Below are 11946 nucleotides of genomic sequence, written 5' to 3'. Positions count from 1 at the left end.
GCCAGATCACTCTAGTCTGAGTTCATACTTCAATCATTTTCCCACAGGGCCATCCTTCCCCCTGCAAACAGCTTCCACAGAGCTCACACCATGCACACAAGGATATTTATCACCAGAGAGGGTAATAAAATGCTCACAGAAAGGCTGAATTCCAGACTTGATTACAAGGAAAACCAAGACCTCTTATGAATGCTGAATATCTCACATTGCATTATCACACTGCACACTGGACAGCTTTTCCTTAAAAGGAAAGCTTGTGGCCACACAGGGATTTTGGATGGGAAATGGCAGAAACACTGGCTCATTATTTATTTTTCTGTCTCTCCAGTATTTCTGCATCACCAGATGCTAGGCTTGTCTAAACTCATTAGCCCAAAACTAAATGGACACAGGCACACCAAGCACTGCCCTCACCCCTCTTTGTGGAGCCTACTTCTGGTCAAATCTACAGGTACAAAGGGTACAACAAGTCCAAGAGAGCAGCGGTAGATGTGCTATAACCTCTCATATTTCTTTAATACCAGGGCAAAGAATCAAGTGAGATCTGAAGTGCAGGTTCCTTGGATATGCAGCAGGTAGAAGTGAGGGTGCCGGTGGGACATCTTCTTCGTGGAACAAGCTTCCAGTGAAGAAATAGGTCTCATCAACCTGGAAACAAGGTCATGGTTTTGAGGCATATTAGTTGAATAAATCACTACAAGCGCTGACATGCAAGGGAAAGTAACAGTTCAGGACAGGTACAAGGTCTCACCCCTGCTGAAGTCAATAAATAAAGCCATTATATGGCCAGGCCTGTTTACAGCACCCAGAAATCCAGTTTCAGAGTTCCAGGCAAATCTCTACAGTGGGAGGAGGGGAAAAAAACAGAAACAGATCACGAAATGATATGATACAACATATTTCCTCTAAATGCTTCAACGTGGAAAGACTGGCAAAGGTTTCCATGGGGTTGTTAGTAAATCTCTCAGCAAATAACCAAGGCAGCAGAAACAAAATTAATACATGCCAGGGGCAACCATCAGGTTTTTAATTGGTTTGGCTTGGTTGGTTCTTTTCTTCCTTTTAATTCCACTCTCTCATTTCACTCTGTGTTAGGCAATTCATTATCTAATTTAAAGCGGGCACCATACCTTAGAGTCTCCTCACTTTGCACATTACATGTTTAGACCATCTCCTTCATGTGATTTTTTTTTTTTTTTTGTCTCCCTGCATTGTTTTGGCTGCCAGAGCAGAAATCCTTTGCCTCTGATTTCCAGAAAATCTGGATTCCTCTCTCTGCTTGAAGCCAGTTGAAGCAGCTGCTGCCCTGACTGCAAAATCAAGAGGCTAGAAGCCCTAAGAATCAAGGGTGACTTTGCAAGAAACATCTGAAAATGTTTTAGGCACCATTTTCAAAGAATCAAAGGAAGTCTTTAAGTTCTCAAGTGACTTACCTTGAATTACATGGAAATTCACCTGTGTATGCTGCAGAATGCTTTCCCCTTCTGGAAACATGTGGATGTTTCCTCTGGACTAAAAGAGCAGCTGCAAACAGAGGGTGAACTGGAAGGTCACGTACATCCAACCCCTGCTCCTACTCTCTCTTTTAGAGGTTCCTCCAGCTGTGGCAGAGGTCTGGGGCAGGTATAACTCACCTGGGACCTGGTCCAGTTCTCATGGAGGCAATGAGAGCTTTCTACTGGCTTTTATAGGCTTTGGATCCAGCCCAGGCCAGGGGAGCTGGAAGGTGCAGGTTAAAATATCCCCCCCGCCCCCTCCCCCCGCATTTCCTTTTACACACACAGAATAATTCCCTCCTCTCTAGCTGGTTTCAGTAAGAGTTTGTGGGTTTTTTGGATTAGTTTTTTTAATCCAGGCTCCCTTGTATGCAGTTACTGCCCCGAGGCTAGAGCAAGGCTTTGAAAATCTACACTTCTGGGGTTTTGGACTTACTGTTAGGTACAGTTTGTCTGATTTTTATCTTGGAGCTCTGACTAAATCCCGTGCCATCCTCGCAGAGTTAGAAACCCTACGGATTTCAGGGAGGTGACAGTTCTCTTGCCCCAAGCCAAGCTGAAAACCGCAGGCACTATAGAGGTGCTGCTCCCAGGATATGCCTCTGACCCCAAAGCAAGGCCTGAGACTCTTAAACCTCATTTTGCCCCCAGCTTCTGCAAAGCACTCTCTGCTGAGCCCTAACAAGATCCTTTCTTGCACAGGAATTGGCTGTGCTGGTTGATTTATTTAGGATTGTGTTTATAGAGTATGACAGAACTGGGATAATGATGATAATTGGGTTTGACACAGCATGAGCAGAAAATGTGCAGAAGAAAGGAGTGCCTCAGATGAGTTTCATCTTGAGTTTATCTAGAGACAAACTGCTGTATGGGATTTCCTCTGCCTTATGGCCAGCAGGACCTGCTACAAGCTCGTAATAACTCTCCTCTCAAAGTGATCTGGATTAAGAGCATGTTTGTTCAGGTGCCTGTAGCTACAGCTTAGAAACCAAGACACAAACTGAAAAAAAAAAAAAAAAGGGAAAAAAAGAAAAAGAAAAAAAGAAAAAAAAGGGGAAAAAGGAAAAAGAAAAAAAAAAAAAAAGCAAAAAGAAAAAGAAAGAAAATAAAATAAAAATAAAGAAAATAAAAGAAAAATAAAAAAGGGAAAAAAAGTTATTTATTTAAATGAGAGGGGGGAGTCATGGGCAGTTTTTCAAGAATATCTGAGAGATGCCAGGCACCTGAGAGGTCAAGCCTTACTTCCACATCAGAGGGCATTTTCCACCTTCTTCCCTGGCACCATCTGCAGGACCAGGCTGGAAGTGGCTCTTCCTGCCTCCAGGTAAAACCAGTAACCACGACCTGAGAGAGGAATAAAGCCAGTGAAACGCAGGTTGATCACTCATGTTTAGGAGCCTGCCTGATCTTCCAAAGGATGGCTCTGTGGGTAACTTTACAGGAGTACTGCAAACTCTGCTCCATTGCAAAGTTCTCATGCTGAAAAATCAGCTTAGGTTCCTCTCTTCTAAAAAAATTCTGGTTTAAAAAATGAGTAGGCAGCTTTAAGACATAAGATTCTTTTATTCTTATTTTCTTTTTTTTCCTTTTTTCCCCCCTTTGTTTTCTTTTTCTCCTTTTTTGTATGTGTGGAAGGCTCTGTAAAATGATTGAAGAAATTGACTGAAGAAATGAAGACATCTTTAGAGGGTCCTAGAGCTCCGTGTCTGCTCTGTGGATTCTGCTCTGTATATTCAGCCTTCTTTTTCCAGGCTGAACCACTGAAATATTACACAGCAAAGCCTTGATGCTGTGAAGTTGCCAGGTGATATGGTTTTGGTGACACTGAAACCACTGGCAAATTCAGTTTGCAATTAATGAGTGCTTTCTTAGCCCAAAATATTTTCTTCTTGCTGAGAATAATTCCTCTCTCCCTGCCCCACCCCCCTCAATCCCCAGGACTTTCTAGAATAAAATGTGACATTCTTGGAAAAGCAAACGTTGACACTTGGACATTTTTAAGCAAAATTCGGGAAGTTTGATTTAAGCTTTTTTTTTTTAACTTGAGCCACTTTCGGAAGAAAATATGTTGATTTGAAACAGTACAGAACAACAAAAGCAAAACCATTTTGTTCAGCATCACAAAGTATCCAAATTAATCCAAATTACTGCACTGCTTTTTACCCCCATTGCTCCTCCAAATGCTAAATAATTTATATTCTGGTTCAACTGGAACTTGATTTTCTCCTTGATAACTTTGTCAGCTCACTAAAGTGAATAAAATCCCTGATATCAGTCACCTTTTCATAACAGATTGGCGTGGAGAATTGTCCCCTCCACCCTCCTCCCCACCAGCCCCAGCCAAGCTCTTTGACCCCAGCAGCCCAGAGGGAAAGCAAAAATTCCAAGACAAATAGAGCAAACATTAAAAAAAGAGCAATTCAAAAAAGAGCAAGGTCATAGCAGAGCTATCATATCCCCCAAAAAAGAACGTGTACATTTGTGTGTGTCCCCCTCTGTAATTTTTATTTTTTCTGTGATTATTTTCTAGTTCATCTTCCAGAGTGACCCCTGAGTGTTGAGCAAGGTCAACACATAGCAGGGCTATCCTATCCCCCCAAAAAATAACATGTACATTTGTGTGTGTATCTCTCTCTCTGTAATTTTTATTTTTTCTGTGATTATTTTCTAGTTCAACTTCCAGAGTGGCCCCTGACTTTTTCCACCAGATGGCTGGAAGGAGGCATAAAAATGTGACAACAGATAATCAAGGATGAACAGGATAACAAGAATCAAGGATAACAGAGAATCAAGGATGGAAGGCAAAGCACCAGCCCTAGGCAGAGGTCCAACTCCATCCAAGGTGGGATCACTTAGAAAGGAAAGAAGGAGGGGTTTTGGGAATTGCCAGCAGAAAATGTCATGCAGAATGTGTGAGTCATGCAGGAAAAACGTGAGGAGAGGCAGGAGGACAGAGCAAAGCCCCCAAAGACCTGCTTGGAAAGGTCAGCTGGATGCAGAGCAGCCCAGTGCCAGTGCCTCTCCAGGAATAACAGGGGAGGATTGCCAGGTTCCACCTCTGGAGTGAAAGGGGGAGAGTGGAGAGAGCCAGGGAGGCAGAGAGGAGCAGGGTGCCAGGAGCTTTGCAAAACAGCAAAGCCTCGGTCGAGTTACGTCAGTGCAGAGACCAACCCAGCAGCTAAGTGAAGACACACGGCTCAGAGCAGCAGGCCCTGCCTCAGACACCAAACTGAGCAAGCAGAGAGGGACAAATCACTCAAATGGATGAAATCTCATAAATCAGATGGGTCCAGATTTTTTCCCTGCCTGAATCCTCAAGAATTTACCTTAAAAATTGCATTTTTTCTGTCTCTTCTACCCCAAAATCGTCCTGTGCTGAGGTGTGTCAGAGCCACCAGGCTTCAGGGGAGAGCTGAGCATGGCACAGGGTTGGCCTTTTGTGGAGCAGCACAGACATTTCTCACTGCACACCATCTCATTTGTTTATCCCTTTCTGCACACATGGGAATGTGCAAACTACTCTGGTGCACAAGGATGCTTTTTTCTAGCCCAAAGATGTGCCACAGCCCTCCACTTCCAGCTCTGAATCATGCCAAAAACAGCAGGAGAAAAGGGACAAGGATTTTGAGGAAGTAAATGCTTTTAAAGCACATTTTAGCATCTTCACAGAAGCTTTTTTCACTGTTTGTCTGCTTCAAAATTGCATTTATCTCCTGGTTCCCAGCTCCAGTTTTAAAGCTTGGATTAGCAAGAACTTCAAAGCTCAGCATACATCTCCAGGTGGACAGAAGATATTGAAAATTGATGTTGGTTCTGCAGCTTCAGTGCATTTCTGCTGAACAGAAATTATGAATTATCAGCTTCAATATGGATCTGTTGGAGAGAGTCCAGGGGCTGACCATGAGCATGAACAGAAGGATGGAGGAAAGACAGAGAGAATTGGGGTTGTTGGAGAAGACAAGGCTCCAGAGACACATCAGAGCATCCTTTCAGTACCTAAAAGGGGCCTACAAAAAAGATGGGGACAAACCATTTAGCAGAACCTGTTGCGATAGAACAGGAATAATTTTAAACTCCAGGAGGGTCAATTTAGACAAGTTATAAGAAAGAAGTTTTTTCCAAAAAACCCTGGGGTGCTGGCAGACATTGCCCAGAGAAGTGCAGAGATGCCCATCCATGGAAACATTGGGAGTGAGGTTGGATGGGATTTTAAGGTCCCTTCCAACTCAAACTATTCCATGATTACAAACTCAAACTATTCCAGGATTACAACAGCCCTTGCTTTGTCTCCCAGGTGAGGGCTCCCAGTCCTCCCAGCCCTGCTGAGTAGGGGAATGGTTTCCCACCAAGCTAATGGTTTGATAAACCCAGTAATTAGTAAATATAATCTTTTGATCCTAGGCATTTTCCTCCTATCTTTAATTTCCTTCCTTTTTTTTCCACATCCTTCACAAAACCCTTGGGGAAAATCTCTCCTGGATAATAATGGAACTGCAAGGCTATTTTTTTCCCTTGCTTCTTCCTCAAAACATGTTCAACTGGGCCCTTATCCACCACTTGCTTGACCCCAGTTCTTTGAGAACAGCAGCTCACCATCTTTGAAATCTGTCAGCCTTTGCTGACTCTAGGATCTTAATGTGTTACTCTGCCACCACTCAATTAATTCCTGCAAAAATTGGCAGCCACAGGGATCAACTAATTCAGTTGTGCTGTGCATTTCCTGCTGCTCTTGACTGGGAAAGGAAAATATAACTCATGTTCATGACAAATGGAGCCTGGAAGATGATCTTCTGTAGGAATCACTTCTGTGCCAGGCTTTTTTTACAAAGGCTCAATCTTCTCTCTGTTTGAAACAAGCACATCTTTCTCTGCAGTCATCTGCTGATGGTTTCAACTTGGTTTTGGGGTGGCTGTCAAGGAGCAGATTGCCATGGGGTCATCAGATGAGAGAGCTGCAGGTGCTGAAATGGTAAAATTCACACACAGTGAGATTATTAACTGGCTCTCTGGTGGACAACTCTGCTCCTCTTTGCTCACAAGCAGTACTTTTAAATATTGTGTTAACTCCAGTGTGACTACAAAGGCTTTTGCCTTCAGAATAGACTAATTGCCAGCTGAAAAGATATTTACAAAATGCCATTCACCATTGCATTGGTGTGAATTCTCTGTTTTACAGACAGTTGAAACAGAGATTTGCAAAATCACCAAAAGGAGGATAAATCAGAACAAACTGGTCGCCGTTTCACGTTAAAAAGGCAGAACAAATTAATGGCTGGGATTGCCAAGTAGCTGGTTTCAAGCACTCCAGAGACATCTCTCTTCTCAAACTGCAGTGCCCTTGGCCAAAAATTTTAATGAATTCAAAAGGAAATAGGCAAATTTGTAAGGAGTAAGTTCATCAGTGGCTATCAACCCTAATAAACTGGCTAGTGACTTTGGAGACTGATGATTTATACCCAACAGAAAATAAGGCATATTTGGAAAGGGATGTTTTTAGGATGGTTTCATGGGAGTTTTCACCAAATTCCTGGTACTGAGAGCCTCAAGATACAAATATCCAGTCTGTAAAAAGCCTTTGGTCTGACTTAGCATAGCATTTGTTATGTAAAAAAGTCACACCATCTGAAGTATATAATCAGGATAATGGCATACACCAGATCCTTTTACCCAGCCATGGAATATCTGGGAATATTCCAAAAATCAAGCAATTGCTCCCCACATAACCCTGTTCATGCTGATTCATCTGTCCCATCTCCTGTACACACTGGGAATTAAGGCACAAAGACCACCTATAAATAGATTTTGTTCCCAGATAGCCATCATATATTGAATTAGTTTAATACTAGTTGTCTCCTCCTTCTGAGACACTCACCCTGTGTCTCAGTTGCTCAGAGTGAAATTGCACCAGAGGATGCAACCTTTACCCTTTGCATGTATCACATTTGCTTCTTTCTTCTGAGACTTCTTTTATTCTGTTAAAATAAAATATTTCACTAAAGCTTCAAGGAAGGTTCTGCTTTCCTTTTTTTTACCATTTGGCTTTTTGGGAGAGAAGGGAAAGTTTATTTCCTCTAGGCCATCTTCCTTCCCCTCTCCTCCAAGTTTTTCTGACATAGAGTTATGATTCATGGCAGCAGAATGCCACTGCTGACAACCTTTTTTTCAAGCATTCTTACATTTTTAGGACTCCCACTGTCTCAGAACACCATGGTACATTGTCTCCTTCAGATTTGGAGTGTATCTGGTGGGCAGACAACTGGTTGTTTTGCAAGGATCCTCATTAAGGAGGAGGGATTTGCACTCAGATACTCTCAGAATATCCAAAGTTTGCACTCAAGACATTCAAGCAGTGATGAATGAGGTGGAGACAAACTTTAGCCACGCTCAGGTGCCCCATATCAGGCAGGGCACAGGACATTGTGCTGCCTTTAATGTGCCTTTATGACAGGCTTGTGTAAATGTCTCTCTGTGTTGGTAAAACAATCACACCTCCAGCTACCCTGGCTCGGTGAGTGCAAAACTTTGCGTCAGCCACCTCATTATACATGTCTCCAGAAAATCCTGTTGGCTTATCCAAACACAGGGAGACATCCAGCCACCTTCTGCAAATGCCTTCTTGTGACAGAAGTGGTTCCCAGTGATCTCTGGAAGGAGGTTAAATAACCACTGCATTCCCTGGGTTCATGGTGTCCTGGGATGTTCTCTTCATTCCTGCTGCTTGGTCATGATTTCTGTGAGCTCTGCCTGCCTAAAAGTGCATGGAAATGCCATCAGCCAAACCTGGGGTGACTCTCACACAATGGGCAGGTGAAAAGAGGTGGAAAATCTTTTGAAAAAGGAAATATTTCTTCAGGTGAGCAGGCAGATTCATCAAACACCTGCAAGTGTGCACACATCAGATCATCTCTCACTCCAGCTCTCTCTCCTTCAAGGCTCTGAAGGAAGTCTGTGTAAGTAGAAATTCTGAAATCCCAAGAAATGCCAAATATTTATTTGCTCCTTCTTGCCCCTCCAGGTGATTGTCCCATCACCTAGATAAATGCAAAACCTATTACAGAAAATGTGCTGCACTTCAGGTTCCTCAGCCACCACACTCCCACCAAGGCTGTTCTGGGCCACCCACCCACCCACCCTTAGAAGTGGTAATCTACTTAAACAGAAGTATTCAGGAATTTTCAGTCTTGGAAAAGAGAAGAAACTGAAGCTGCCTACATTTTTTTTTTTTTCTTTAGAATGTAGTTGCTCTTTTTAGAGAGAAATTTCTGAAGTTTTTGATCTTCTTTCTTATTACCAGCTCTGTGTTTCATATACAGCTGTACCAACCTCCAAGGCTGAAATAGCAGGTAAGAAACCCAGTGCAGGTTAAATGCTATGGAAAAGGTACTTTGAACCTGTCCGGAAAGTTTTCAACAAAAAATCTGTCAGTTTAATGCTGCTTGAACGTGAGTCATGCAGTTCTTTGATGCATGTCAATTTCTGTCAGAGAACTGAAATGATTCAAAGAGCAACACAAGTATTTTTCTTTTTCAAGCTTTTTCTTTTCACATCTTCTTATCTTATTACCCTGTTTTGTTTTGGAATGCCAAAATACGAGGTAAACACTCTTTCAGTTTTGAAAAACCAAGGTATTTTGATAATTTAAAAAACAAGGCACAATTAAGTTTGAAAGTAGATGCTTCCATAAAGCAGCAAGATTAAAAATTCATATTAAAATTTCCCATGTGATAGAAATCATATTTTCATCATGCTGTCAGACACTGTTTTCCCTGTCAATCCTTTCCACCCATTTTAGATGTATTCTGGGACAAGAATTCTACTTTTCATTTTCACATTCACTTTTTTTTCCTTCTCATTCCATTTCCTCCTTGTAGCAACGTGTACATGGCTGTACAAATAAAATGAGTAAGTGAAGTAAATGAGGGTTCAGATTATCTGCCTGGTCTGTGGTGCCATTTGCCTTTTTCAGGGAATTTTCTGGGTGTTCAGTGCCCAAAAATCCGTTCTTCTGGGTTCAACCAGCAGCATCCAGCTTGCTGAAAAATCTTCTTTTTTACTGCTGCCCAGTGGGATCACTGTCGTCATCTCCTTCACCTGTTATTTCCTTATATTCCATCATTTCTTTCTTTCCTTGCAGAAATGAGAGGATTGAGAGCCAAAAGAAAAATCCCATTAAAAGAGTACCTGAAGCTTGCTTCCTTACTCAGGGCCATGATTTTTGTGAGGTATTTGGACAGATATCCTTACATCCAAGAGACAGTGGAGGACTGCTCAGGACTGTGTGCATTTCCCAGAACCCAAAACCACGCATGGGGTTGCTGAAGAAAATGAAGAAAAAGAGGCAGGGTGAGCCAGAATCCACTCCTTCTCCATGGGCTATTTCCTTCTCCATGGACTGTTTCCTCGCTGCCATGCTGGTGACCTAGAATCTCTCCAATATTTTGCTCTTCAGAGCCCCTCAAATGAGACCTGAACACTGAAACTGTTTGATCAGGAGAAATTTAAATTTTTTAAGTCCACATGAGGAGCTGCTCTGAGGTCAGAAATGCCAGTGACAGCAATAGGACCAGGCAGAGCCCTAAAGCAAGTGCTTCTCTTTGTTTGATTTATGGAGCCCAGAAAAGCCAGAGGGAAGTCAGAAGTGTGGATTTGTCAGCACCAGCCACTCCCCACGGGTGTCCCTGAGGGCAGAGCAGGTGGCACAAAGCCCTGGTACCCAGGGTAACTTTTCCTGGCCACCTTTGTGATGACTTTCATTGCACCAGGCAGAATTTTTGGCCAAAGTTTTCATCTCCCCACCCCAAACTGAGGACTGCAAGCAGTCAGCAGTGCAGGCAACTCTGAGGGAACAACCAGCTGAATAACAAATGCATAATTCTCCTGACTTCACTTGGAAAAAAGCAGCCAAAAAGCACGAAGTGGGTAAGGATTTTGGGATTTTTTTTTGCTCTACCTCCAAGCATCAATGCTTGTTCTGTGTGGAGTCTGGCAGCCCCTTGTGCTGGCTGGCACCCAATATCAGATTCATTCCATCCTCAAATGAAGCCAAATGAAGGCACGACAGGTTTCTTCTGCAAATTCACTCCTCTTTTTTGCATCAACACGTGCATGACACATATTTATCCTGGAAGAATGACTCACAGTGGGATTTCCCACTGGTGTGGCTGTTCCTGGACATGGGTCTGAGATAATGTGTGCAGACAGCAAGGGCATGGGTGCTGCCAGCTGTCTTGTCCTGGTTTCTGTGGCCTCAGAAATCACATCACACGATGACAATCAGATCTTTCATCAGCAGGCTGGAGGCTGAAGGCCAGATTTTGCCCATAAAGCAGACAGGAAAGGTGGCACACGTCCCTGTCCAGCCACATCACAACCCACAGAGGAGATGTGACTTCCACCATTGTCACCACTTCAACAGGGTGACAGGTTAAGTCTGAAAAGCCTGTCACAGAGAGGTGCAGGCACAAATACATATAACTGGAACTTTGAATGACAAAGTGGCCAGAAAAAGTAACTTTTGAATGAATAAGTGTTATCTAAATATTAAAATATGATAATAAGCTTCATTAAGTACATGACACCACATATATGACTATATTCCTCAACTCTCCACCTGGATCATATTATATATAAGAAGGAGGGGGGAAAATAAGATTGGGCTTTGTATAAGGAGTGTAGGAATTTTATCCAGTGAGAAAGACCCAAAAAGATCAAAAAGTTGACAGGTTACTTCTCTGTCCTTCCTCCCAAGTGAGGGCACCTTCTTGTTAAGCTTCTGGCTATGGTTGCTTCAATGACATATTATTATATAATATCATTTTTAGTATTAGAGCTCCATCACAACTTGTTAATTTACCAATGACAACTCTGAATCTCTTTCTTCAATAAATTATTTGTGAATCTGTGATCACACAGTTTCTGGTTGAATATGACCACACTTACAGTGATAAATTTATTCTCAGAAATTAAGCCCAGCAGCCACCAGTCCTCTGGTCTCTGAGGACCAGCTGGAAAAGCAAAGGGGTTTATTTTCTGCCAAATTCCTACACCTTTAATGTAGCTGTCTTAGGACCCAGCTGAAAGGAGGGACACAGCGAGAGCAGCCCCAAATTCTGTCTTATGACGCAAACTTCCTTCTCACAACTCCAAAGAAAAGCTCATGGATCATTAGCCACTTGCTCAGGCACTCACACTTTTTGCCCTAGGCATCATTTTTCCAACCTACCAGGACAAAATGTGGCATACTCAAGACTGGCAGGCACCCCAGTGCCACAACCTGGATTTTCTTCCCTGTGAAGGACAGTGAGTGGCCAGGGAGAGCAGCTCCTACACTCCTACAAGAGCCTCATTTCCCCCATCAGTGCTGGCACCTGCCACTGCCTTTGACAAAATAAAAGGCTCAAATAAAAGACAGACAGCTCCTGCTTGCCACCAGGGCTTTTTTGAGCAGAGT

This window comes from Camarhynchus parvulus, chromosome Z, assembly GCF_901933205.1.
Source record: "Camarhynchus parvulus chromosome Z, STF_HiC, whole genome shotgun sequence".
Lineage (NCBI taxonomy): Eukaryota > Metazoa > Chordata > Aves > Passeriformes > Thraupidae > Camarhynchus > Camarhynchus parvulus.
This window is presented reverse-complemented; position numbering follows the sequence as displayed.